Raw genomic sequence first — 27,998 nt, 5'->3', positions numbered from 1 at the left:
ATACTTTTACGAAGCAAAACAAAAGCTTGTATATTTTAAAATAAAACAAAGCAAAAAACAACCGCACGTCCAGTGATTGGACGATTATAAAGGTTTAAATAAGTAAAACAAACAAACAAACAAACAAAAAAAACTCTTACTACTAATACTAATTCATGAACTCTACTTATATTATAAATTGAACTTTGTGTGTAGGTGTGTGTTTATTCCCTATAGACACTGGACTGGATTTTGACAAAATCTTTGCACAATTGTACTTTATGTGTCTGAGGGTGTTCTTATATGGATTTGATCCATTTATTGCGGAAATTTAATTCGAAACTCCAAAAATTAGAAAAAAAATTCAACCTGACATTTTTAAGTTAAGGTGACAATTAGACAATCATTATTATTGTAACATCGGCAAAGAAATCGCCAGCTTCATCTGGTTTTTAATTATTTAATTCAGAACCTGTGCAACACAACACGGCTACTGTCTGCCGTAGCCGACGCCAAAAACAACATGAAAGGAAAACTGCACTTCTCTCTCTGTCGTCAGTCACATGGTGCGTTCAGGAACCGCATGCAAAACACAACCGCCACATTAGAACCCGATTTGTTACTAGGGCTGTCAAAATTATCGCGTTAACGGGCGGTAATTAATGTTTTTTAATTAATCACGTTAAAATATTTGACGTAATTAACGCACATGCCCCGCTCAAACAGATTAAAATGACAGGACAGTGCAATGTCCAAGCGTCCATGTACAATGTTTTTTTGAGTTTTGTCGCCCTCTGCTGGTGCTTGGGTGCGACTGCTTTTATGGGCTTAAGCACCCATGAGCATTGTGTAATTATTGACATCAACAATGGTGGGCTACTAGTTGATTTTTTGATTGAAAATTTTTACTAATTTTATTAAAACGAAAACATTAAGAGGGGTTTTAATATAAAATTTTCCATAACTTGTACTAACATTTATCTTTTAAGAACGACAAGTCTTTCTATCCATGGATTGCTATAACAGAATGTTAATAATGTTAATGCCATCTTGTTGATTTATTGTTATAATAAACAAATACAGTACTTATGTACCGTATGTTGAATGTATATTAGGGCTGCAGCTATCGAATATTTTAGTACTCGAGTAATCGACTGAAAATTCTATCGATTAATCGAGTAATCGGATAAAACAAATATATTTTTAGGTGAAGAGCAATTATAGATATACATGAGAAAACAAGACATTTTATCATTTTCAGTCAATCAATGTCTTTATTTTTTATGTATATTGTTGAAAACAGCCAACAATTGCATCTCAGATGTAACTAGAATTTTAAAAAATGACTAATTCACTGCTTTCACTCAAAAAACCTTTAGATCTTATTTTAAAAAAGATATATATATATATATATATAAACACACCTAAAAATGCCTTTACGCTTGATAACACACATCACTTAAAAGTTAGGATTTTTTCCCACGTTTTTCAATTAAATTTCTATTTGTGTCAAGCCATTTTTAAGTTCTAGTTAAGTTTTAAGTTAGTCTAAACTGTAAGTCCTGATAGGATTTTGAGTTTTTGCACTGTTCAAAATAAATGTATGATACAGGCTGTATTGGAGCACATTAGGGACTAGTGCTACTTGGTGTTTTATCCTGCAATGACTACTGAGCTAAAATTGATAGTTAGCATTATTGAGTTTTTATTTGACACCCTCATCACTCCACAACGCTATGTTATGTTATAGCCTGTATGTAAGACACGTTAGCCACGCATCGAAAGCGGTCTTAATTAATTGAAACCTAGCCCTCCGCAGTGCTAACGTAAGGTGAGCTAGTAGTGACAGTAACGTTAATCTTATACAGTATATTAGCGTTTAGCGCTCTTTATTAGCGCTTAGCGCTCTACTGCTTTAAGATGGCAGCTGTTTGCTAACGCTGCCCAGACGCGGCCTAGTCTGTCATTGCGCATCTAGTTCAACATACATGTGATCTCTATGAGACTCACTGGACGCCACCTGCAACTAACGTAGCATGAGCGGGCTAGTATTTAGCAACGTCGGCGTCGTTTGTAGCGGTTGTCGGCTGCAGTAAGTTTTTTTTTTTTTTGCTTCTTCCTCTACGCACGTGACATCAGCGCGTTGTCCCGCATTAAAAGTAGTCCGAGCAAAACGTGATGCTTAGAGCTGTCAAAATAAACGATTACTCGAGGTGAATAAAATTACTCGGATCAGTTTTTAAACTCGAGTTACTCGAGTTGCTCGAGTATTCGTTTCAGCTCTAATGTATATATCCATCCTGTGTCTTATCTTTCCATTCCAACAATAATTTACTGAAAAATATGGCATATTTTATAGATGGTTTGAATTGCGATTACGAGGACGTCCATCCAGCCAGGGGTCCGGATAGTCAGGAGGCTGTGGCTGAAAAATAGCCCCTCCCCAGAGGGTACCATTTTGAGTACATATCTTTGATTTTCTTGATGTGGCCCTAATATGCACTACATAACCCCAACAATTATAGTCCTTCTGTTAGCAGACCCTCGTCCATTGAAAACTTAAATTTTTTCTAAATACTTGAAAACACTCATCTGAAATTACTACCAGCGACATCAGCAACGAACAAATGCTATGCTAGGACGCAACGATTCGGGTAAATTACGCGCCAGAAAGAACCTAAACGTCATTTCAATGTCAATATTAAGGTTGTTTTCACAGGTTTAAACCAGAATTACATTCATTAACTTGAAATACCTTTCTAGATTTTTCCTCCGACTCCGCGCCAACATAGTCAGACTCACTCTTGCAACAGGAGAACCGGTGTTATTTTATAAATTAAGCGTGTAAAGAAAGAATTTGTATTTGACGTGCTATTTCAGACGACTCCTGGCCAAATGAGCTATGGATATTCATTTAGACGTATTGTTAAATTATACCAATTATAAATTAGAATGTATCTTTTAGGGATGTCCTGATCCAGGTTTTTGTACTTCCGATCCGATACCGATATTGTTTTGCACTTCCGAGCCGGTTACTGAGACTGGCCGATACCGATACCGGCCTATCTGAGCATGTATTAAAGTTTAAAGTTATTTAGCCTACTTACTTAGTTGTCGGACTCATGTTGAAAAGGGTTTTAGTACTCTTTTTTTAACAACTAGCCAGCTGAATTAGGTGAGTTTGAATAACACACAATGGTTGGTAACAAGAAACTGACCTGTTTATTCAGTGATAAACACAAAACAATATAAACTAGGCCTGCAAGCAGGACTGAACGGGCCCTCGCAATCTAGCGCAACTCGGACGTCACGCAACTCGGACTGTGTGCAGGTCAGGGTGGTGGCAGATCCTCCTCTCTAATCATCTCATTAGAACCTAACATGCTCGAAAGTCGCCTCTTACATTACCACACCCAAGAGATAAAAACCCCTATTGGAGAGATTACTACAAAAAAGGAGCCACTACTGAGCTGTGCAGCCAAGCCCTTATTCAAAACCAAAATTAATCTTCTAACTGGGCCAATTTGACCAAGTGTGCCAAATATTGTGGCTCTATAAGCTGCCTGACTCTCTGGAAAAAAATATTTCCTTTAAATGGCGAACAAAGGGTCGTCACGGCAACAGACAGACACGTGGACATGGGCCGTAAATAAGTATTTTAATAGGTCTTGAAACTACAATGACCAAACTGAAAAGAACTGGATATGTATTGGAAAAACGAGTGACTTTCTATTGCCACTAGTTGGCGCTGTAGGGTTGATGCAAATGACCCCTACAAGGCACTTCAGGGTATGACTCTCAACAAGCACGGGAAGTTTGTCGCAGATATGTTGTATATCTGCCGAGTTATGACTGTTCAAAGTTTTTAGCGAGACAAATTGTTGACGGTCATTTTCACTTTCCTGTTTGGACCCCTCCGCTTCAACGAAACCTCAATATTTTTCATCAGGCACCTGAACACAGGTCTTAAGGCTTCCCTTATACAGGTTTGAGGTAGATTGTTTTTTTCCCTTTAGAGGAGGTGTGTGTCCCGTAAAAAAAGGGCTTTTCCTGTTCCCACTAGGAGGCGGCAGGCACAAATGGTAAATTCTCAATCCAGTCCTGCTCAGGCAGGTATACCTCACACACATGCCAGATTTAAAATAGATTGAACGTTGTATGAGGGAGTTATCAGTCATTTTCTGAATTTGGTGTTTTGGCGAAAAAATGGCCGACTTTGGCACCCCGCCCAGCTCAGGCCCGTGAATGAAAACACACCATTTTGATAACTTAAGATTTCATATGCCTCATGAACAGTCTCGCCAATTTTGAGAATGATCAAACTAATTCCCTAGGTGCCAAGGTGTAAAATGTGCACACTGTAAATCGATAAAAATTTCACATTCAATCCAAAATACCCGATTTCCTGTTGGGTTTGGAATACGCATGCAAGAGACTTTTTGGAGCAGTTTTGTACAAGGTATCGACTCTCCGAATTTCATCCCTCTACGTTGAAAAAACCTAAATGGAGAGGCCTTTTTGAAAATTTCAAGGGGGCGCCACTGAGCCATTTTGTTACATGTTTTCGTAACGTTGCAAGATTATCGAACGTTATGCAAAGCCGCATGTATGTCCAAATTTTTGTGAGTTTTCGTGCATGTTCAAGCCTCCAAATGTGAACTCCTACTGTGAACCGATAAAAATTTCACATTCGATCCAAAATACCCGATTTCCTGTTGGATTTGGAATACGGGTGCAAGAGACTTTTTGGAGCAGTTTTGCACAAGGTATCGACTCCCCAAATTTCATCACTCTCTGTTAAAAAAACCTAATAGGAAACGCCTTTTTGAAAAATTCAAGGGGGCGCCACTGAGGCATTTTGCTACATTTTTTCGTAACATTGCAAGATTATCGAACGTTATCTAAAGCCGCATGTATGTGCAAATTTGTACAAGTTTTTGTGCATATTCAAGCCTCCAAATGTAAACTCCTACTGTGAACCCATGAAAATTTCACATTCGATCCAAAATACCCGATTTCCTGTTGGATTTGGAATATGGGTGCAAGAGACTTTTTGGAGCAGTTTTGCATAAGGTATCTACTCCCCAAATTTCCTTGCTCTATGTTGAAAAAACCCAATAGGAAAGGCCTTTTTTAAAACTTCTTTCTGTCGCCACTAGTTGGCACTGTAGAGTTGATGCAAATGACCCCTACAAGAACCTTCAGGGTATGACTCTCAACAAACACGGGAAGTTTGGCGCAGATATGTTGTATATCTGCCGAGTTATGACTGTTCAAAGTTTTTTGCGTGACAAATTGTTGACGTTCATTTTCACTTTCCTGTTTGGACCCCTCCGCCTCAACGAAACCTCAATATTTTTCATCAGGCACCTGAACACAGGTCTTAAGGCTCCCCTGATGCAGGTTTGAGGTCAACAGATTTTTTTCCCTTGGAGGAGGAACCTGTCTCGTAAAAAAAGGCATTTCCTGTTCTCACTAGGGGGCGCTAGACCTAATGGGTAATATTTCAATGCACTCGTGTTAAGGGTGGGATACCACACATACATGCCAAATATGAAAAAGATTGAACGTTGTGTCAAGGAACTATAAGTCATTTACTGAATTTGTCATTTTGCCGAAAAAATGGTCGACTTTGGCACCACGCCCAGGTCAGACCCGTGAATGAAAACGCACCATTTTCAAAACTTAAGATTTCATATGTCTCCTGAACAGTCTCACCAATTTTGAAGATGATCCAACTAACTCCCTCGGCGAAAAGGTCTCAAATGTGCACCCTGTAAATCGATAAAAATTTCATATTTGATCCAAAATAACCGATTTCCTGTTGGGTTTGGAATATGCGTGTAAATGCTTTTTTGGAGCGGTTTTGGACAAGGTATAGACCCCCCAAATTTCATTGCTCTACGCTGACAGACCCTAATGTTATAGGCCAATTTTAAAATTTCAAGGGGGCGCCACTGAGCCATTTTGTTATATTTTTTTGCAACGTTGCAAAATTATCGAAATTTACAATTTTCCGGACGTATGTGCAAATTTTGGTGACTTTTCGTGCATGTTCAGGCCTCCAAATTGGCCGTTTTCATTTGCCCTGAAAAAAAAAAAAAAAAAAATAAATAAAAAAAAAAATAATCCTTTGCAAAACAATAGGGCCTTCGCACGCTTAGTGCTCGGGCCCTAATGACAAACAGAAATGGCATATTCAGTCAGTAAAACGTGCAAATAATATTGTAAACTGTCTTAAAAAAAACATAACACACCAACAACCTCCGAGGAAAATAATCTATTAACTCAGCATCAGTTCTCTGCTCTTGAACAACTGTTACAAGGCTTTAAAAAAATCAGTGCAAATAATACTATTTTAAACCAAAAATGGCTTCTACTCCCCAGTCTTCTCCACACTTTGTTGCTCCATCTCCATCTATTCTACACACTCCCTTCAGCTGTTTGTCCTGGATGCAGTCCCAGCATGATGGGGAGATTTTTTGTTGTTGTTGACAAGGACCAGCATTTCAAGATGCTCAGGTGACAGCTGACATTTCTACCGATTAAATTTACATTGCAGTCAAAATGAAGGAGATGCCAAAGAGGTAAATTGGGTGACTGTAATGCTAGTGTGCGGAAGGTGTGCCATAAAATGCGGACCGGATTTTAGGGAAACCAAAACAAAAACTGGAATGGATTATGTAAATCGGTGGGCTGGAAAACCCGGACCGGACTACAAAAAAAAAAAAATGGATCGGAAGTCTGGATCGGAATTTTTCCGTGTCGGCCTATCCAATACCGATGCGCATTTTTTTGCCCATATCGGCGTCTGATCTGATCCAAATATCGGATCGGGACAACCCAAGTATCTTTAAAAAAATTTAAAAAACATTTCATTTGCAAGGCGTGGCAACTTTCATTTTGGTGTGGCGTTGTGCCACAATCTTTAATGTATAGGGGAAACCCTGCATTTTGATGTACTAGTCAGCTTTTGCTCCCATTTTTGTTGTCATATCTTATATCTCTGTATAGACTGCACTCATGTAGAGAACATGTGTCTGTCTCTCTCTTTTTGAGGAAGAGCATCAAGGGGAGGAGGAAGAGGGCTTAGGGTTAGCATGTACACACATAAACATCCTGCGGGCAATGGGAGTCATTCTGGGAATATTTATCTTTGCTGGTAATGCAAAGAGGCAGCCAACCTCCAATTTAGCCTATGGCTATTTTCCCTGAAATTTCCCAAACGGAAGGAAGGAAGAAAAGGAGCGGCAAAGTCAAAAAATGATGCTGGACTCGCCCGGTCCATGAAATCGTTATGTGTGAGCTTGTGTGTGTATGGACACCTTATAGATGCGTGTGTGCGGGTGCGTCCAGGCAGGTCAGGAGCGGGCCCGAGGCGGGGTGATGAGTCGTGTTGGGGACCTTGTGTTCGCTGTGTCTGCGAGGCAAAGCGAGGTGGGGTGACGGAGACGCATGCGTACGCGTGCGTGTGGTTCCGCCCTCCGCACCTTAGGCCATGCGGCGTCTCTCAGGGTGCGCTTGATTCGAAGTGAATGGCAGCGTGCCGCCTGGCTCCATCGTGGCCAAATGACTTGTGACACTCCTCGCCTTGTTCCTCCCATGTCTGAGAACACACACACGCGTGTGCACACGCGTGCGAAGGAACACACGGGCAAGTAAAGCGTCAAGTCTTGGTAGGTAACTGCAGGTCAAGGTTGGCCTACTAGTGAGGGCAAAAAGCACACTACTATACTGTAGACTTTTTAGGTCATTGGCTGTCATTGAGAAAGAGAGGTGAGAGGACCAAAGAGAGATTGATTCTCATTTGTAGTGATATAATTAATAATTACACAGTTTTTTTTTTTTTTTAATCCCACCAAATAAAATGCAGTGAGGAGCCCCTCTTTTGAGGGCTTTTTGTTAGTATGTATTTTGATTAAAACGTATAGGACGTTGTTTTTTGTTAATTGACCTAATTTTTTTCATCACATTTAAAATTCCTGGGAAAAAAACTAATTTTGAGTGATTGTTTTTAAAGAAAAAAAAAAGAGATTCTTTCAACAAAAAAAAAAAAAAAAAAAAAAGAACGCTGGTTGGTTGGCCCCTAGTGAAAATAACGGTGCCCGGTACTTTGTAGCTCAAAAGATAATCAATATGCTCCCACCGAGACTCGATATGTAAGTAGTCCCCTGGTTATGGATGAATTCCGTTCCTATGCTGGACACATAACCTAAATTTCCGCTTAAATCGAAATTAAGTAAATTAGGGCTGCAGCTATCGATTATTTTAGTAGTCGAGCAATCGATGAACTAGTTAGTTCGAATAATCGAGTAATCGGATAACGAACGTGAAAAATTAAAAATACTTGAGCTGAGCCTCAAACGGTATTAAAAAAAAAAAAAAAAAAAGAGGATCTACAGTATGTACAACAAAAGAACAATTGGCTAACTTACAAAGCAAAAGTCCGCTAGCTTTAATGCTATAAAATGCCAAGTTTTTTTTTAACAATGCTCTTAACAAAAGGTTCAAACACATATATTTAGCCGTTTTTTGTGGGAATATCTATAAAGAAAATTAAGAATGCATTAAAACATTAGCTCAAACAAAAACTTATGTTCTAACAGGGAGCATTTGGATTCAGCCATGTGAAATGAGGCAGACCAGAGGGCAGTATATCCACCCTAATCAATAAAACTCAATGCAAACACTTTCAAAATAAACCATTACAACGCCACTTTAATGAAATGAATACTCGAACTAATAAAATTTAATTAGAATATTTTTTTTCTAATCGAATACTCAAGTTAATCGATTAATCGTTCCAGCACTCAAGTAAATTTCAAAATAACTATCCAAAATGTCCAACAGTATTGTATTTTGTTTAATGATGGAGGATACACTGCCCTCTGGTGGCAGCGTTGGGTCTGGCTGGACTGTCGCCTTGTATGACTGAGAAGCAGACTCAGATGTCTGACATGGATAAAGGATAGCAGTGCTCTGGTATGGCCCATATAAGGCTGTAAGTTGTTTTAGCTAATATATGTGTGTGTATGCATTTGTAATTAAGTTTACAGCTACAGTTTGTGGAGTTGGTGGTGAACGATTTGCTATGAGAATTGTAGTACGTTAGCATTAGTAACATTTAAGCTAACTGACTTTTGTTAGGCAAATTAGGCTAATTTAATACATTAAATTTACATATTGAGGCAAATTAGGCTAATTTAATACATTAAATTTACATATTGATCAGACTAGATGGACGTTTGAACACCACTTGTTTTGTGTCAAGTGTTTTATTGTTAAAATGTGTGTCGTTTTGAGCATAAGTGTACATATGTATGTTACAGCTTTACAAATGTTCAAAAGTGAAGGAAGTAAAAAGCTTCAAAAATCACAATTGCCTTACTTGCTGTTTGTAAAGATGAACATCTTCACGTTTAGTGAGGACAGAACATGTCATATTGATAAAGTAAATTAAAAAAGAAAAAAGATACTGTGAGGTACAACAAGGTACTGTTTATGCAACAACAACAAAAAAAAAAATGAAAAAAATGAAAAATAAACCACTGTAGACCAAATAACGTACAAGACTCCGGCGTCATAAAGTCAAAAATCGCGTAAGTCGAGTACGTCGTTACTCGGGGACTACCTGTATCGCCAGCGAGCGAAAGCAAGGCCGGTCTTTATTCTTTAGTATCCTGGTAGCCTCCCTTTTTTCCTCCTCGGACAAAACTTTTTTGTTGCTCTCCCATCTTTGCAGAATTTGCATGAAAGTGCTTGCATCGACTTCCGTCTTTTATAATGAATGGGGAAAGGAGGTAGTGACGTATGCCGTAAACCAGTCAGCACATTTGTGTTTTTTTTTTTTTTTTTTGACAGGGTTCCTGCCACCCTCCTCAAAGTTAATTAATAGAGATGTCCGATCACGTCATTTTCAAAGTATCGGAACGGCAAAAAAATATCGGCCATGCCTTTTTTTAAAATATATATACAGTATATTTTTTAATTAAATCGTTTATCTAATTGTATTTAACTTTTCAGACATAATATTTTACACTCATCCAGAGTCTTTAGTTTAGGCTTAAGGTATTTATCCCGATAACGGCGGTAATTAATTTTTTAAAAAATGTATCACGTTAAAATATTTAACACAGTTAATCCATGCGCTGCACGACCCACTCACGCATTGTCGCGCTCAATCTGTAATGGCGCCGTTTGACCTATATAGAGAGATGAAAGGCAGCGTAAAATGAGCAGAGTGAATTTTGGCAGCCTTTGGAGCCTTTTTTTAATTGGCTTAGAATCTCTCTCCTTACAATTAGAAATATCATGGGAAGCAATGTGCGGACGCAAGGTAGCAATTGATCTTTTTCTTAACACCTTATGTTATTTCCCAATGCAGAGAAGATATATTAATCGGTAGCACTACGCACAGTCATGGTTCCACTTCCCATCATGCATTTAGGCATGGCTACAGTATCATTTACTGAAAGCTCAACAAATACACTAGATGGCAATATTTAGTCACAATATACAAAGTCACAAGTCTTTCTATCCGTGGATCCCTCTCACAGAAAGAATGTTAATAATGTAAATGCCATCATGAGGATTTATTGTCATAATAAACAAATACAGTACTTATGTACTGTATGTTGAATGTATATATTCGTCAGAGTTTTATTCATTTTTTTCTTAATGCATTGCCAAAATGTATACGATTGGGAAAAATTATCGGGAATGATTGGAATTGAATCGGGAGCCAAAAAAAAAGCAACCGGATCGGGAAATATCGGGAACTAAAACGATCGGGATCGGATCGGGAGCAAAAAATCATGATCGGAACAACCCTATTAATTAGTGTTGGTGAAAGTGATACAGATGCGCTCAAGATATAAAAGAGGTTTCATTAAACTGCCAGTTGACATATGATCACAAATGTTATGAAAATATTTCAGGTCAAATAATAAGGTTGAAAAGTTACCCAGTGTTGCTTTAAATTGTATTTTTAAGCTTTTTAAAATGTTTTAAACCCATTAAATTTTACTTTTAAAAAATTGCAAGAACCCTGTCTGCTCACAATGGAATCGCTTGAACTGGGAGAACTGCAGGATCATCATTTTTCAGTACCATTGACAATGATAGACATCCAGTCTGCCGTTAGTGTAAGCCAAAAAGTTGATTTCATCTTTAAACTCCATAACTTTATATATTATCTGTTTCATTGCATGTGTTTTGCCTTAACATCCCTGATCCGCACCAACAAGGGCCTGAGGGACAAGAAGGAACACAATGTTTAATGGGCCCAGTGCAACATATGTGCACGCCAGGACCGTTTACAATGATAGTCGTGTCGTCCGTTTGAGCGGCTAGAGAACACTAGTCACGCCAACTAATTCTTTCAATGCCATTGGCGATATACGTCCAATCACGTGGCTATTTTCATCTTTCTGATTTGAATTTCCAATCCATTTGAGCTAGGAGGGCTATCAGTGATGTTAATTCACTGCTAACCCTCCTAGTTCAAATGAATTGGACGTCTATTCGTTGCCAATGGCAGCCAGTGAGTAAATAGCCATGTTTCTTGACTAATATTAAGAGTATAACATGGTTTAATATCGTAAGAGTATATCAAAAAGCAACCTAAAAAAGTGGGAATTTTTTTAGAATAATAAGTACAAAAATAACATTTAAGTCAGATTAAAAGTTGTATTCCGCACCAATAAAATTATAATTTCTTGAGAAATATCATTTTCATCTAGAAACTGCTATTTATGGAGAAATTGCGATGGGAGCTTTGCTATGGTAGTTACAGACCTAAGACCGGCCCAATTAGTTTTGGGGCATTTGGAGTCACTTGCTGGTGATTTTGGGGCATTTCGGGGTCACTTTCTGTAGATATTTTGACGTACACTGCCGTCAATGGCATGGACGTACATTGGTGTCAATGGGATGTACATATATAGCCATTAATGGCATGGAAGTGTATGGCACCAACTTACTTAGGAGGGCAGTTGAATGTCAATGGGCTGGAGTAGTATGTAATATAATTTTTTTGGTAAAAAATTATAACTACATAGAATTTTCTGCCATTGAAAATGAATGGGAACTTTTGGCTATTAGAAATAAATGGAAGGGCACTAGGGCAAAAGGACTTTGCTATCAATGGCATCGACTTACATTGGCGCCATTTAAATGTCATTGAGCTGTAATGGTAAGTTTTAGGTAAAAAATCACGACCACACTGGTTTTTCTACTATTGAAAATAAATGGGAAATTTTGGCCATTAGAAATTTATGGAACAATGTATATTGCAGTCAATGGCATCCCAATAGACATGAATGGGAAAGTTCTGGGCAAATTTTTGGCAAATTCTGTGGACAACTTTTGTGCCCCTTACCTTTCTGAATTTTTATGTAGGATTTATGTAAATTTAATTTGAAGGACTAGATAAGTTTTTGAAAAAAAAAAAAAAAAAATTCTTTTTCAAAAAAACCTAGGTTTTGGCACGAACGATTTTTCAGGGGTCATTCGAAAGATTGCTTGCTTCGCAAAGCTACCATCAATGTCTAAAGGACTGACAAATTCAGAAAAATGTGCAATTTCATGAAAAATATGAGCTCAAAAGATTAAAAAACATGCACGTACTGTTAATAAAATGTAGAAAAATTCAGTGTAACGAGAACAGAATAAGTGATAATAAACAAAGTTTTGATGTTACAGGAAAATGGATTTGAAGTTGGAATTGTATGTGAATGTAGTAAAAAATTAGAAGATGAAAATATTGTGTTTGGTAAGAAATTTAACAACATATATTTTTCATTAAGTTTCAAATGTTGAGAGCCAAAATCTCTCGTTTCTCCAACTAAAATCGTTTGTTTTCACCCGACTTTTCATTCAGACTCATTGATTGACGTTTCAACTTGTAAGTTGTACTCGCGCGTCCTCATTTGACGTTGAATCTGAGGGCAAATTACATACTTGTCTCTTTCGGTGAGTATCAGGGAGACGAGCGCTATACATGGCTGCCCTTCCCTCTGGTCCGTTTCAACCCTCGTCTGCAAAACAGTTCGCTTAGGCTCTTTTCAGACGATTGAAATCACGCGTGTAAAACTGTCACAAGTCCAAAATCCGAGGATGGTTTTGGATCCCGACATATGAGGGTAATCGGCATATATAGTAGAATATCCACACTTTTGTCAGTTGCTCTTGTCTCACATTTATGATGCGTGCTTCTGCTATCTACCACAGCACACACTATGCCAGGATCTGTTGCATTTATTGTCAGCAGGGCCGAGAACCAAAAGTGGCATTTGCCATCTGGCAAAATCTTGCCATGTGGCATATTTTCTTTGCCATGTGGCAAAATGAATTTTGCCATGTTTCCTTTGCCCTGTGTCAAATTTTTTTTTTGCCATGTGGAAATTTTTTTTTGCCATGTGACAAAATGGATTTTGCCATGTGGCATTTTTTTGCCATGTGGCAATTTTTTTTGCCATGTGGCAAAATGGATTTTCCCGTTTGGCTTTTTTTTGCCATGTGACAAAATTGATTTGCCATGTGGAATTTTTTTTTCGCCATGTGGCAAAATTGATTTGCCATGTGGCATTTTTTTGCCTAGTGGCATTTTTTTGCCATGTGACAAAATGGATTTTGCCATGTGGCATTTTTTTGCCATGTGGCAATTTTTTTTTTGCCATATGGCAAAATGGATTTTCCCATTTGGCTTTTTTTTTTTTTTTTTTTTTTTTGCCATGTGACAAAATTGATTTTGCCATGTGGCTTTTTTTTTTTTGCCACGTGGCAAAAATGGATTTTGACATGTGGCATTTTTAGAGGGTAGTTTTACAGGCCATGTACGTCCATGCCATTGACGGCCCTGCACGTCCAAATTTTCCATTCATGGTCAAAAATCACAGCCACACATATTTTCCTGCCATTTAAAATGAATGGAAAATTTGGACGTTCATAGCCGTCAGTGGCATAGCCTGACTTGGGTGTCTGTTGAATGTCAGTGCGCTGTAATGGTAAGTGGATGGCCAAAAAATCACAGCAACACGTGTTTTTCTGCCATTTAAAATGAATGGAAAATTTGGACGTGCATGGCTGTCAATGGCATGGAAGTGCATGGCCTGCAAAACTGCCATATAACCCCCAAAATTCACACAAACCAAAATCCATTTTGCCACATACCAACATAAAATGCCACGTGTCAAAATCCATTTTGCGGCGTGACAAAAAATGCCACATGGCAAAAAAAATGCCCCATGGCAAAATCAATTCAATCAACAAGTGAACCTGATGGAGTCGGATAATGGTGAAAAGGCTACCGGTTGCCAGGCCACAGGCATTTCGAGTATAGCATTAGTCGACGCTCATAGTGTGGTGTTAGTGCCAAGAAAGAACTCAACGTTGGTTGTCTGGAAAAATTTTGGATTCTTGAACGACAACAAACCATGGAGCGCTACATCAGTTTGACAGTCTATTTCATAGACAACATATGGGAGCTGCTGGGTACAGCCTATTCCTCAGACGACCCCACGGGTGAAATGATCGCTCAGGCCCTGAAAAAAATGCTTTCTTCGTGGGACATGAAGTTGCCATTACCACCTGTACAACGGCTCTAACCTTGTCGCAGCGGCTGAACTTAATGAGTGGATTGTGCACGGACTGCATCTAATAATCAGTATGTCGCATTATTTTGTATCTGTGTGTGTGTGAGACTTCTCTAATAGCTTTTATGATGGTACAATTTACCATTTACAATCATCTCAGTGAAGGAATCTGAACTTATAGCCAGACCTTCGGAATTGCGCCAGCTGAACCGCCGGACCTGCGCTGGCGCAGCTCCAACAGCCTGGGCCGGCGGGATCCCGGCAATCCGTCCAGAAGGGCAAACTCCATGCGTTCACCTTAGTCTTAACCCTTTGTACTGACTCCATTTTGAAAGGTTTAAAGAAGGCTCATCGAGAAGAAGTTGACATTTTATTCGAGTCGACAGCGATCAAAATGGCAAGGTGAAACAGAAACACTCAGGCGAGGAGGCAAACTCGTTCCAAGGTCACCATATCAGAAGTCGACAAAAGTTTCCCGAAAAAAAATGACATTGCTTAGTGTTGGAGGCAGTCTTTCAGGTCCTCCGCGTGTTCGTTTTCAATTAAGGTGAGACGGCTAGACTGGATTGCAAAGTAAAAGACTGGAAGCAAGAGGTCGATACTGCGCAGTTTTAATTTCAGAAATTTCTGGGTGCATTCAATGACAGAACAAAGCTGTGTAGAGAAATGCACACCGAACAGAGAGCTCGGCGTTGCTTATATTGTAGTTAAAAGGAGGTGTGTCTGTTTGGTGATAGACTCTTCCTGCAGATCTTGCAAAATAGGTCATGAGCCTTGCTGATTGGCATTTAAAAGTCCATGATTATTGTTGGCAGTTAAAGTCCATGATTATTTGAGGCAAAACTAACTATCAGCAGTTTCAGTGAAAAACAACTGGTCATGCTAGCAAGCATATCAGAAGATTGCATTAGGCGAGATGTATACTGACTTCATTAGTTAAACATGAATTATTTTGGGGGTGGGCCGCGGGCAGGAACAAGGGTGTGTTTGGGATCGTCTGTTTGTGGATTGGACAGGATGATTCGGGACTTACTGTTGTCCGGGCAACGAGTGTTGTGGATTTTGCCACCTCAACGTCAAAGGGGCTCTTGGAGTCAGTTATCAGTTGGATATCGGGTGTTGGTTTTCCTTGTGTCGGGACAGGGTGTCCCTTCATTTGTTCTGGACAGTCCGGGAGAAATGATTGCAAGAGTTTGTGCATCAGTTGCATGATGTACGTGCTGGGCTTCCGTGATAAGAAGGTATTGTTTATTTCTTATGCCCTATGTTCTGCTTGTTTTCCCTAAACTATGGTAAAAAAGCTATTCACTTTAAAATGGGTGTGTTAGAGTAATACAAACAGTCAAACAGTAAACATGAGAAACTATACTATTCCCCGATTGATTATATTAAGTGTGTTAGAGTAATGCAAACAGTTAGACGGTGCTTACGAGAAAAGGTACAATCACCTTCATCAGCATTCAGCAAAAAGTATAATCAGTTTCAATTCAGTTTCAGTTTATTCGCACATCATCAAATACAGTACATGATCATAAGCTAGCAGTTCACATGTTAAGATGGTCGAATAGGACACTCCAAAGAAGCTATTCAAAGCTTTTAGCAGGGGCCCAAGAGTTTAGCCTATAATATGACCGTTTAATGGCCACAGCTGTTTTTCTCTACACTCACCGGCCACTTTATTAGGTACACCATGCTAGTAACGGGTTGGACCCTCTTTAGCCTTCAGAACTGCCTCAATTCTTTCTGGCATAGATTCAACAAGTTGCTGGAAGCATTCCTCAGAGAGTTTGGTCCATATTGACATGATGGCATCACACAGTTGGTGCAAATTTGTCGGCTGCACATCCATGATGCGAATCTCCCGTTTCACCACATCCCAAAGATGCTCTACTGGATCGAGATCTGTTGACTGTGGAGACCATTTGAGTACAGTGAACTCATTGTCATGTTCAAGAAACCAGTCTGAGATGATTCAAGCTTTATGACATGGCACATTATCCTGCTGAAAGTAGCCGTCAGACGTTAGGTACATTGTGGTCATAAAGGGATGGATATGGTCAGCAACAATGCTCAGGTAGGCTGTGGCGTTCCAACGATGCTCAATTGGTGCCAAGGGGCCCAAAGAGTTCCAAGAAAATATTCCCCACACCATTACACCACCACCACCAGCCTGAACCGTTGATACAAGGCAGGATGGATCCATGCTTTCATGTTGTTGACGCCAAATTCTGACCCTACCATCCAAATGTCGCGGCAGAAATCGAGACTTATCAGACCAGGCAACATTTTTCCAATCTTCTATTGTCCAATTTCGATGAGCTTGTGCAAATTGTAGCCTCAGTTTCCTGTTCTTAGCTGAAAGGAGTGGCACCCGACGTGGTCTTCTGCTGCTGTAGCCCATTTGCCCCAAAGACGTACTGTGCGTTCAGAGATGCTCTTCTGCCTACCTTGGTTGTAACAGGTGGTTATTTGAGTCACTGTTGCCTTTCTATCAGCTCGAACCAGTCTGACCATTCTCCTCTGACCTCTGGCATCAATAAGGCATTTCCGCCCACAGAACTGCCGCTCACTGGATATTTTTTCTTCTTCGGACCATTCTCTGTAAACCCTAGAGATGGTTGTGCGCGAAAATCCCAGTAGATCAGCAGTTTCTGAAATACTCAGACCAGCCCTTCTGACATTAGCAACCATGCCACGTTCAAAGTCACTCAAATCAACTTTCTTCCCCATACTGATGCCCGGTTTGAACTGCAGGAGATTGTCTTAAACCATGTCTATATGCCTAAATGCACTGAGTTGCCACCATGTGATTGGCTGATTAGAAATTAAGTGTTACAAGCAGTTGGACAGGTGTGCCTAATAAAGTGGCCGGTGAGTGTATGTGCTTGCTTTATTCTGTGTCCAGGTAGTTGTTTACTAGTCCCGCCTCTTTTTTCCTGATTGGCCTGAACATCAGATGACCCGGGAAGTGGTTGGACAGTTAAGGCAAGCAAGACAGTACTCCATGATGAATCAATGCATCAGTGAGTATGTAAAGTAATTTACTAACATTGCTTGTTCAGACACTGCTCAAGTCACTTGCTTTCATTGATGACGCTAGACGTCCAATGGAAGTCTACAAGTGATAAGCTCATTTCTGTTCAGAGCAGAAGCATTAAAATACCTTTCATCGCCCCTACAGACATTGAATTGAATTCAAATGGATTTGATGTCTTCTAGTGATAAGAAATTCAAATTCACAGCAGAAGATGACTGGACACCACACAATTGGACATCTGCCATCATCTTTAGAAAGGCGACCAATTTTTGAACCGCGGCATGCGTAGCTGATGGCTTTTTTGGGTTGGTCGACCAATGGTTGGAAACTAAATCTCAAAGAGTACATATTGTGCAGCAATGGCGTGTTATTTCTTAGTACTCCCTGATGCCAGTGACATCATTTTAGTGCCGATACTAGTATCGGTGCAACACTGCCACGAGGTCACTATCAAACTCCTCGTTATCTGTCCCGCCTGGGGTCCCCGTACTTCAGATGTGGATTAATTAAGCAATTAGTAGCGGAGAGTCCCCGGGAGGCACTTTATCGTGTCTTCATCGGGGCCTCAATTAGCTGCCCAGAAAAGCCCGAGCTGCTAGCGGTGTTCATCTCCAGTCTCCTTGTAGGTGAGGAAGATTTTAATTCAATTAGGGTTATTATCTCCATGTCCAACGTCTCGCTAAGTCGCCCCCCGCAGCACAACCTTGATTCAATTTGGGAAGCAAGCGGACAGTTCACTCGGCTAACTTTTATTTTTACGTCTGCAAAAATACCTATAGGGTTAGTCTGACTCGCTTTTATTATTTGGGGGTAATGAAGCCCAAGAATTCTTAGTTTCCCATCAATTTTTTGGGCAAAATAAGCATTAACTTGAACTCGTTAAATGCTACTGATGTCAATGGACGTCCAATCTGTTTAAACTGAGGATAGTCTACACTAGGACAGATAATTTTCTCTGGAGTATTTTGCCGACTATTTTTCAGCCTCATGTATTACGTCATCCTCTGCGCGGTATACCTCTGAACTGGAAAGTCGTTACTCGCCGACGGGAAATTTTAAAATTACTACACCTTCTAGACCATGGGTCGAGAACTCCGTTTTGTGGTCACTGCTTTTTTCATGAATGCATTTGAACACATCACGCGGGAGCTAGAGTTGTTGTTTACTAGTCCCGACTCTTTTTTTCCTGATTGGCTGGAACATCAGATGACCCGGGAAGTGGTTGGACAGTCGAGGCGAGCAAGACGGTACCACATCATATATCAATAAATCAGGAAGTATCGTCTAGCTTGCAAAGCTAATAGTATTAGCACGGAAGCTAGAGTGAAAGGACTGAGGGCACACTCGGCTTTTACGAGCAGTCGCCGAGCTGTGATTGAAATAAATATTTTAGAAAACAACAACGAAAGCCTGACATCGTTACGTTGGATGTTCCAATTGATCCTCAATTGAGAACTCACTACTTGGAAGATAGCAAATAGAAACATATGGTGTGGCGCTGTGTATACTTCCTGGTAGTGGAAACCGCAACCAAGAGTGCTTGTGCAGAACAGTGGCGCTCTTGGAAGTGGCGACAGTTTCGACAGTTGAAAAATATCATGAAAATGAAACTGACCGTCTCTGTGACTTCAGGGTGGCACACAGTTCACTTTTCGTGGTTTAATTTTCCCATACGCATTTTATATACTCCAATTCGGTCGGCAATGAATTGGGAGGGGCTGACCGGAGACTTAACGAGCTCTGTGATAAAATGGTAATCTCTGTGTAATCCGCGATGGGAGGACCATCAATGGGTACTGAATTAAGGCATATTATTGCGACGTACAGTACTGTGCAAACGTTTTAGGCAGGTGTCCTGCCTAAAACCTTTGCACAGTACTGTATGTTTGAAGAAAAATGTCTGAATGCATCATCAGCTCATCACAGCTCGTTCAAGTTGAGCGATCGAGCCGGTACCACGTTTGAAATTACAGGTTGGCGGAGAGGCACATGCATTCATCAAAAGAAATGCCAGAAATCACTCGCGTGACATAGGCCCGAGACTACAAATTGTTGAGAAAAGCCTTCAATTTGAGGTGTTTTCTATTTATATTCTATCTACCTATCTGTCTAGCTAGCTATCAACTGTAGCTATCTATCGAGCTATCTGAATTTTCATTGCTGAAATTAATCTTTTTGATTTATTTATTTATTTTTCTTAAATTTCATTAAAAGTACATAGAAAAGCCCCCAGTTTTAGATATTGAAGGAATCTGACCTGTTAGCCAGATTGCCGGAATCACGCCAGCTGGGCCGCCGGAACCGCGCTAGCGCCACTCCAACAACCTGGGCCGGCGAAATACCAACAACCCGGCCAAAAGGCCAAACCCCGCGCGTTCACCTTAGTCTTAACCCCTTTTGTCTGACTGAAAACACAGGTAAAATCTTAAATTTCAAGGCAAAAAAGGGGCAATAGACATCCAATCCAGTTGATCTGGGAGGACTGGCAACAATTATTCACAGCCTGTAGTCTCAGTTTAAACTAATTGTTCATCTATTGCTGTCACAAGACTCGTAGGCACTTCTCGTCCCTTTTTGGGAGTGCCCAAGCAACCCTAAAATAATCCCCAGGACCCTTAAATTTTATTTTATTATGTTAAAGAAAAGGGTATATGACGTAATTGTCTGACGACTGCTGGGATAAGCGCCATTGACTCTCCTAAAGACAAATTATCCAGAGAGTAAATGGATGGACAAATTGGTTCAAATGCACTCCTTACAGTCCAATCCCTCCAGGTTTGTCCTACTAATCTGTTACTAGTCCCTCCCCACGCTTTCCTAACCAAAGCGACAAGAACCGGGTAGCTCCCGCTTAGTAGGCCGCACCGCAGTATGCTGAGTGTCAGTGCCGCCTGGCCCGATTAGACGTGGTAGGGACTGAGACGAGACAAGACAGGGCCCCCCACTTGTCAAGCTTTTCCTCATCCGTCTGCCCACTACGAGTCACGGCGCGTGACCCGGATCGGACGCCGCACGAATATCCTCGTTAAACGACTCGTTGACCTCGCTCAAGTAGAATCCGTCAAAAGGGTCGACCCCGCAAACACACACAGAGGGCCCCCTGGGGTTCGTTCGTGAGGCTTCATTACACAAGCGGGCATAATGTCTAGGAATCATGAACAGGATCCTTTTTGTTTATGTACTTAATCAACTTAGCAACAAGATCATTCCGTAGAAGAAAAAAAACTAAATGTTGAGTGTGTGCGGCAATATCCGTAAACAAGAAACACAAACATCTTTAATCCAATGCAACCTAAGGCACTTTTTACAACAAAAGCTTGTTTTCCTTCCATTCTGCAGCAAACAGGAGGTCTTACTTAGTAAAACAACGGACCTTTATTCTGTGCTAACAGGATCGAGCTGTGGATCACAGTGCCCAATTGGGATTCCTACACTGTTATCCCCTAGTATGTTGCATTTCACATATTATGTTTTGGCCAGAAGTGGATAATAATGCATTACATTTACTCAGTTACATTTAGTTGAGAAACTTTTTGAGAAAAATGTACGACTAACAGTTGTTTCACCACACCAAACTTTATAGTTTTCCTTGAGTAGATTAGTGAAGAAGAAACACTACTCTTACTCTGCTACTTTGGGCGAAACTAGAGTCATTACATTTTTCTTCTTTATTCTACATTAGATTTTAGGGGCGTGGCAAAATATCGAAATGGTTATCCAGTGGGGCAAATAACTATTTAGTCAACCACCAATTGTGCAAGTTCTCCTACTTGAAAAGATTAGAGAGGCCTGTAATTGTCAGCATGGGTAAACCTCAACCATGAGAGAAAGAATGTGGAAAAAAAAACAGAAAATCACGTTGTTTGATTTTTAAAGAATTTATTTCCAAATCAGAGTGGAAAATTAGTATTTGGCCACCTACAAACAAGCAAGATTTCTGGCTGTCAAAGAGGTCTAACTTCTTCTAACGAGGTCTAACAGCTCCACTCGTTACCTGTATTAATGGCACCTGTTTTAACTCATTATCAGTATAAAAGACACCTGTCCACAACTTCGGTCAGTCACACTCCAAACACCTCAATGGCCAAGACCAAAGAGCTGTCAAAGGACAACAGAGACAAAATTGTAGACTTGTAGATCTGGGGCTCCAGGCAAGATCTCACCCCGTGGCGTCAAAATGATAACAAGAACGGTGAGCAAAAATCCCAGAACCACATGGGGGGACCTAGTAAATGACCTACAGAGAGCTGGGACCACAGCAACAAAGGCTACTCTCAGTAACACAATGTGCCGCCAGGGACTTAAATCCTGCACTGCCAGACGTGTCCCCCTGCTGAAGAAAGTACACGTCCTGGCCCGTCTGCGGTTCACTAGAGAGCATTTGGATGATCCAGAAGAGGACTGGGAGGATGTGTTATGGTCAGATGAAACCAAAATCTAACTTTTGGGTAGAAACACAGGTTCTCGTATTTCGAGAAGAAAGAATACTGAATTGAATCCGAAGAACACCATATCCACTGTGAAGCATGGAGGTCGAAACACAATTTTTTGGGGCTGTTTTTCTGCAAAGGGACCAGGACGACTGATCTGTGTAAAGGAAAGAATGAGTGAGGCCATGTATCGAGAGATTTTGAGTAAAAGGTAAGACGTGGCTGGGTCTTTCAGCATGACAATGATCCCAAACACACAGCCAGGGCAACAAAGGAGTGCCTTCGTGAGAAGCATTTCAAGGTCCTGGAGTGGCCTAGCCAGTCTCCAGATCTCAACCCCATAGAAAATCTGTGGAGGGAGTTGAAAGTCTGTTTTGCCCAACGACAGCCCCAAAACATCACTGCTCTAGAGGAGATCTGCATGGAGGAATGGGCCAAAATACCAGCAACAGTGTGTGAAAAGCTTGTGAAGAGTTACAGAAAACGTTTGGTCTCCATTATTGCCAACAAAGAGTACATAACAAAGTATTGAGATGAACTTTTGGTATTGACCAAATACTTATTTTCCACCATGATTTGCAAATAAATTCTTTAAAAATCAAACAGTGAGATTTTCTGTTTTTTGTTTTCCACATCCTGTCTCTCTACTATTTTCAAGTGGGAGAACTTGCACAATTAGTGGTTGACTTAATACTTATTTGCCCCACTGTATATTGTGATACTTTGCATCCCAAAAGGTTATCTTTATGCTCATGCCAAGAATCAAAATATCGTTTTAAAAAGGTGTCAATCTATTAACTCATTCACTCCCAGCCATTTTCACCGGAGCAAGGCCCTTCGCTCCCGGCCATTTAACTTGATTTTGACTGATTTTGCAAGGCCCACAGAAAATTCTGTTCTATTGCTATATAAACATGGAACCCACCAAAAGAAAGATTAGACTCTCTTCTTTAAGAAGAAAAAAAAGTTAGTTCATATCTTTTTCCATTCTTTAGAAATCAGTATTAGAAAATAGCATAGTTTGAGCAATTTTCCAATTTTTGATGAAAAAGCGGAGAAATTGAGCTTTTTGTGAGAGCATACATTTCAAACATAACTTTGACACAGCTATTTTTTACTTTAGTTACATCCCAAACATCTGAATAATGTTTTCCTTTTACAAAATAAGATAAACAACGAGACAAATAGAGCGTTTTATAGCAAAATAACAATTTATTTACACATAACTAACTGAAAGATGACGCTGTTGTGGCCGCGACAGCCGGTTAAACTTTTCCCTCATCGCCGTCAGTCTCATAAAGATGAATTTTTTGGTGTCTCTATGGGCTCTGCTCGCGAGCAGCAAGTACTCAAAGGCTACGTCCGCTGCACTAGTGGTCCCGTTCGTTCTGCTCGGTCGTCCAGCGCCTGGCATCCCAGGCGTCCTACCAGTTGTTCTGCTCGGTCATCCGCCATCTTCCGCCGGTGCCCGGCCGTGCGGCTTGGCCTTCTTTGCCGTTGAATCGGGTTTTGGGTCTTACCAAATGCGCTACTGCCCTCCAGTGGCCAGTGTTATTGCTTTAAAATGGATTTTCAGCTTTGTGCTTTGGAGCTAAATTGAATCACGACCCAGAGATGTCTTTTTCTGAAAAAAAAAGAAAGAAAGAAAAAAAACGTAAAAGACGTATAAATACGTCTTTGGTAGTACACTGAAACAAAATTGGTGAAAAACTACAGGAAAAGGTTTGACCTCTGTAATTGCAGACAAAAGCTACGGTACCAAATATTAACATTCGTTTTCTCAGGTTTTCAAATACTTATTTGCAACTGTATCACACAAATAAATCGTTAAAAAAAAATCATACATATTGATTACTGGATTTTTCTTTTTCGATGATCTTTCTCACAATGGGCATTAGTGCTGCAACGATTAATCGATTAACTCGAGTATTCGATTAGAAAAAAAAAGATTCAAATTAAATTTTGTTGCTTCGAGTATTCGTTTAGTTAAAGTGGCTTTGTAATGGTTTGTTTTGAAAGTGTGTGCTTTTAGTTTTATTGCTTTAGGTGGATACACTGCCCTCTGGTCTGCTTCATTTCACGTGGCTGAATCCAGCTGCTCCCTGTTAAGACCAACATAAGCTAAGTTTTTGTTTGAGCGAATGTTTTTTTAAGGCATTCGTAATTTAGTTCATAGGTATACAGTATTTGGCTGTTTTTTTTTTTTTTTTTGTGGGAATATGTGTCTGGATCATTTGTTAAGAGCATTGTAAAAAAAAAAAACGTATTATAGCATTTAAGCTGGCGGACTTTAGCGAATTGTTCTTTTGTTGTACATAGATCGTCATCCATTTTTTTTTTGACTGTTTGAGGCTCAGCTCAGGTATTTTTATTTTTTATGTTCCTTATCCGTTTACTCGATTATTCGAACTAACTACTTCATCGATTAATCGACTACTAAAATAATCGATAGCTGCAGCCCTAGTGAGCATGCACCCACGAGGAAAATTTCAGACCCTTCCATGATTTCTAAGTGGGAGAACATTTAAAATAACAGTGTTCAAATTAGTGCTGCAACGATTAATCGATTAACTCGAGTATTCGATTAGAAAAAAAGATTTGAATTAAATTTAGCTGCTTTGAGTATTCGTTTCATTAAAGTGGTGTTGTAATGGTTTGTTTTGAAAGTGTTTGCATGTAGTTTTATTGATTTGGGTGGATACGCGACCCTCTAGTCTACCTTATTTTCACATGGCTGAATCCATCTGCTCCCTGTTAAGACCAACATAAGTTTTTGTTTGAGATCATGTTTTTTTTTAATGCATTCGTAATTTAATTTATTGGCATATTTAGACATTTTTTGTGGGAATCTGTGTCTGAACCATTTGTTAAGAGCATTGTAAAAAAAGGTTATCATTTTATAGCATTTATGCTAGCGGACTTTTGCTATGTAAGTTAGCCAACTGTTCTTTTGTTGTATATAGATCCTCATTTATTTTTATTTTTTTACCGTTATACCGTTTGCGGCTCAGCTCAAGAATTTTAATTTTTCATGTTCCTTATCCGATTACTTTATTATTCGAGCTAAATAGTTGATCGATTAATCGACTACTAAATTAATCGATAGCTGTAGCCCTAGTTCAAATACTTATTTTCTTCACTGTAAGTCTTCATGTTACATGTTATGTAAATGTCAAAGGGGGATCAGAAGAGAAACACAAAAACAAATCAAACTGTACTGTTTTGAGAATCAATTCCGAGCGCACCCTCCATCTGTTAGTGATCTTCTGGCTCACTATGAACACTACGAAAGAGCGCAGGAGGGAGAAAACACAAGGGAACAAGAGTAAAGGAAAGTTTTTTTTACTGCCTCCTGGTACATCCTGCCTTAATGAGGCCCCCCTCTCTGTCTGCCCATCTGTCCCCAGCGGGATTGGTCGCACAGGGCCCCCATGTTAGCGGAGAGGTATGCGGACAACGCGCGATTCGAACGATCCTTTTGACGAACCGTCACGTGTCCCCGTTGGGATTTAACGCCGGGAAATGTCATTTCTGGCAGATTAGTCCTCGGGTGGACAGGGATCAAGACATGCATCCGTAAGACTCCTAATGCGACCCACCCCTGATGACCCTTCTCCGGGGTATAGTCTCATTAGCCTGAGCTGCAGTGGCTTGTTAACCCCACTAATCGAAATGGGAACGAGCATAAAAGAGCTCAAGAATTTATTACCAGGTCCACACTTCAAAGAGGACAGTGGGGAGGCGGCATCATCCGGGAGACGAGACGGAGTGTTTGCTTGTTAAGAGGTGTGTTTTGGTTCATTTTCATACAGTGAGAATCACAATCTTCATTGGCCGAGTGTATTAGAAACACAAGGGATTGATTCATTTTTCAGTTTTTATGCTTCGAGTGTGATTTGTATTAGGGGTGGGAACCTCTGAGTACCTGACGATACGACACAAGGCTCACGATAATGATCTATGATCAATGGCGATACAACAATTATCAATACATAGGTCAGGACATCAAGAACTAATAAACGGAAACAAGCTACAGTGGTATGAAAAAGTATCTGAACCTTTGTGAATTTCTCACATTTCTGCGTAAAATCCCCATCAAATGTGATCTGATCATTGTCAAAATCATACAGATGAAAAAAAACAGTGTCTGCTTTACCTTAAACCACCCAAACATTTATAGGTTTTCATATTTTAATGAGGATAGCATGCAAATAATGACAGAAGGGGAAAAAAAAATAAGTGAACCATCACAGTTAATGATCTATGATCGATGGCAATACAACAATTATCAATACATAGGTCAGGACATCAAGAACTAATAAACGGAAACAAGCTACAGCGGTATGAAAAAGTATCTGAACCTTTGTGAATTTCTCACATTTCTGCGTAAAATCCCCATCAAATGTGATCTGATCATTGTCAGAATCATACAGATGAAAAAAAACAGTGTCTGCTTTACCTTAAACCACCCAAACATTTATAGGTTTTCATATTTTAATGAGGATAGCATGCAAATAATGACAGAAGGGGAAAAAAAATAAGTGAACCATCACAGTTAATGATCTATGATCGATGGCAATACAACAGTTATCGATACATAGGTCAGGACATCAAGAACTAATAAATGGAAACAAGCTACAGTGGTATGAAAAAGTATCTGAATCTTTTTGAATTTCTCACATTTCAGCATAAAATCACCATCAAATGTGATCTGATTAGTCCTGCAACGATTAATCGATCAACTCGAGTATTCGATTAGAAAAAAAGATTCGAATTAAAATTTTGCTGCTTCGAGTATTCGTTTAATTAAAGTGGCGTTGTAATGGTTTGTTTTGAAAGTGTTTGCATTTAGCTGTATTGATTTGGGTGGATCCACTGCCCTCTAGTCAAATGGCTGAATCCAGCTTCTCTCTGTTAAGACCAACCTAAGCTTTTGTTTGCGCTAAAGTTTTTTTTTTTTTTTTAACACATTCATATTTTAGTTTATAAGTATATGTGGGAAAATGTGGGAAAAGTTAGCATCTTATAGCATTTAAGCTAGCGGCCTTTTACTATGTAAGTTAGCCAATTGTTTTTTGTTGTTGTACATAGATCCTCATTTATTATTTATTTTTTTTCAATACCGTTTCAGGTATTTTAATTTTTATGTTCCTTATCCGATTACTCGATTATTAGAACTAAATATTCATCGATTAATCGACTACTAAAATAATCGATAGCTGCAGCCCTAGATCTGATCATTGTCAAAATCACACAGATGAAAAAAGAGTGTCTGCTTTAACTCAAACCACCCAAACATTTGTAGGTTTTCATATTTTAATGAGGATAGCAACCAAACAATGACAGAAGGGGAAAAAAATAAATAAGTGAACCATCACAGCTAATGATCTATGATCGATGGTGATACAACAATTATCGATACATTGGTCAGGACATCAAGAACTAACAAACGGAAACAAGCTACAGTGGTATGAAAAAGTATTTGAACCATTTTGAATTTCTCACATTTCAGCATAAAATCACCATCACATATGTTCTGACCATTGTCAAAATCACACAGATGAAAAAACAGTGTCTGCTTTAACTCAAACCACCCAAATATTTAAAGGTTTTCATATTTTAATGAGGATAGCATGCAAACAATGACAGAAGGGGAAAAAATAAGTAAGTGAACCATCACAGTCAATGATCAATGATCGATGGCGATATAACAATTATCGATACATAGGTCAGGACATCAGGAACTAATAAACGTAAACAAGCAACAGTGGTATGAAAAAGTATTTGAACCTTTTGTAATTTCTCACATTTCAGCATAAAATCACCATCAAATGTGATCTGATCATTGTCAAAATCACACGGATGAAAAAACTGCTTTAACTCAAACCACCCAAACATTTATAGGTTTTCATATTTTAATGAGGATAGTATGCAAACAATGACGAAATGGGGGAAAAA

This window comes from Corythoichthys intestinalis, chromosome 9 (assembly GCF_030265065.1).
Source record: "Corythoichthys intestinalis isolate RoL2023-P3 chromosome 9, ASM3026506v1, whole genome shotgun sequence".
In the NCBI taxonomy this organism is placed as follows: Eukaryota; Metazoa; Chordata; class Actinopteri; order Syngnathiformes; family Syngnathidae; genus Corythoichthys; species Corythoichthys intestinalis.
Note: the sequence above shows the minus strand (reverse complement) of the source record.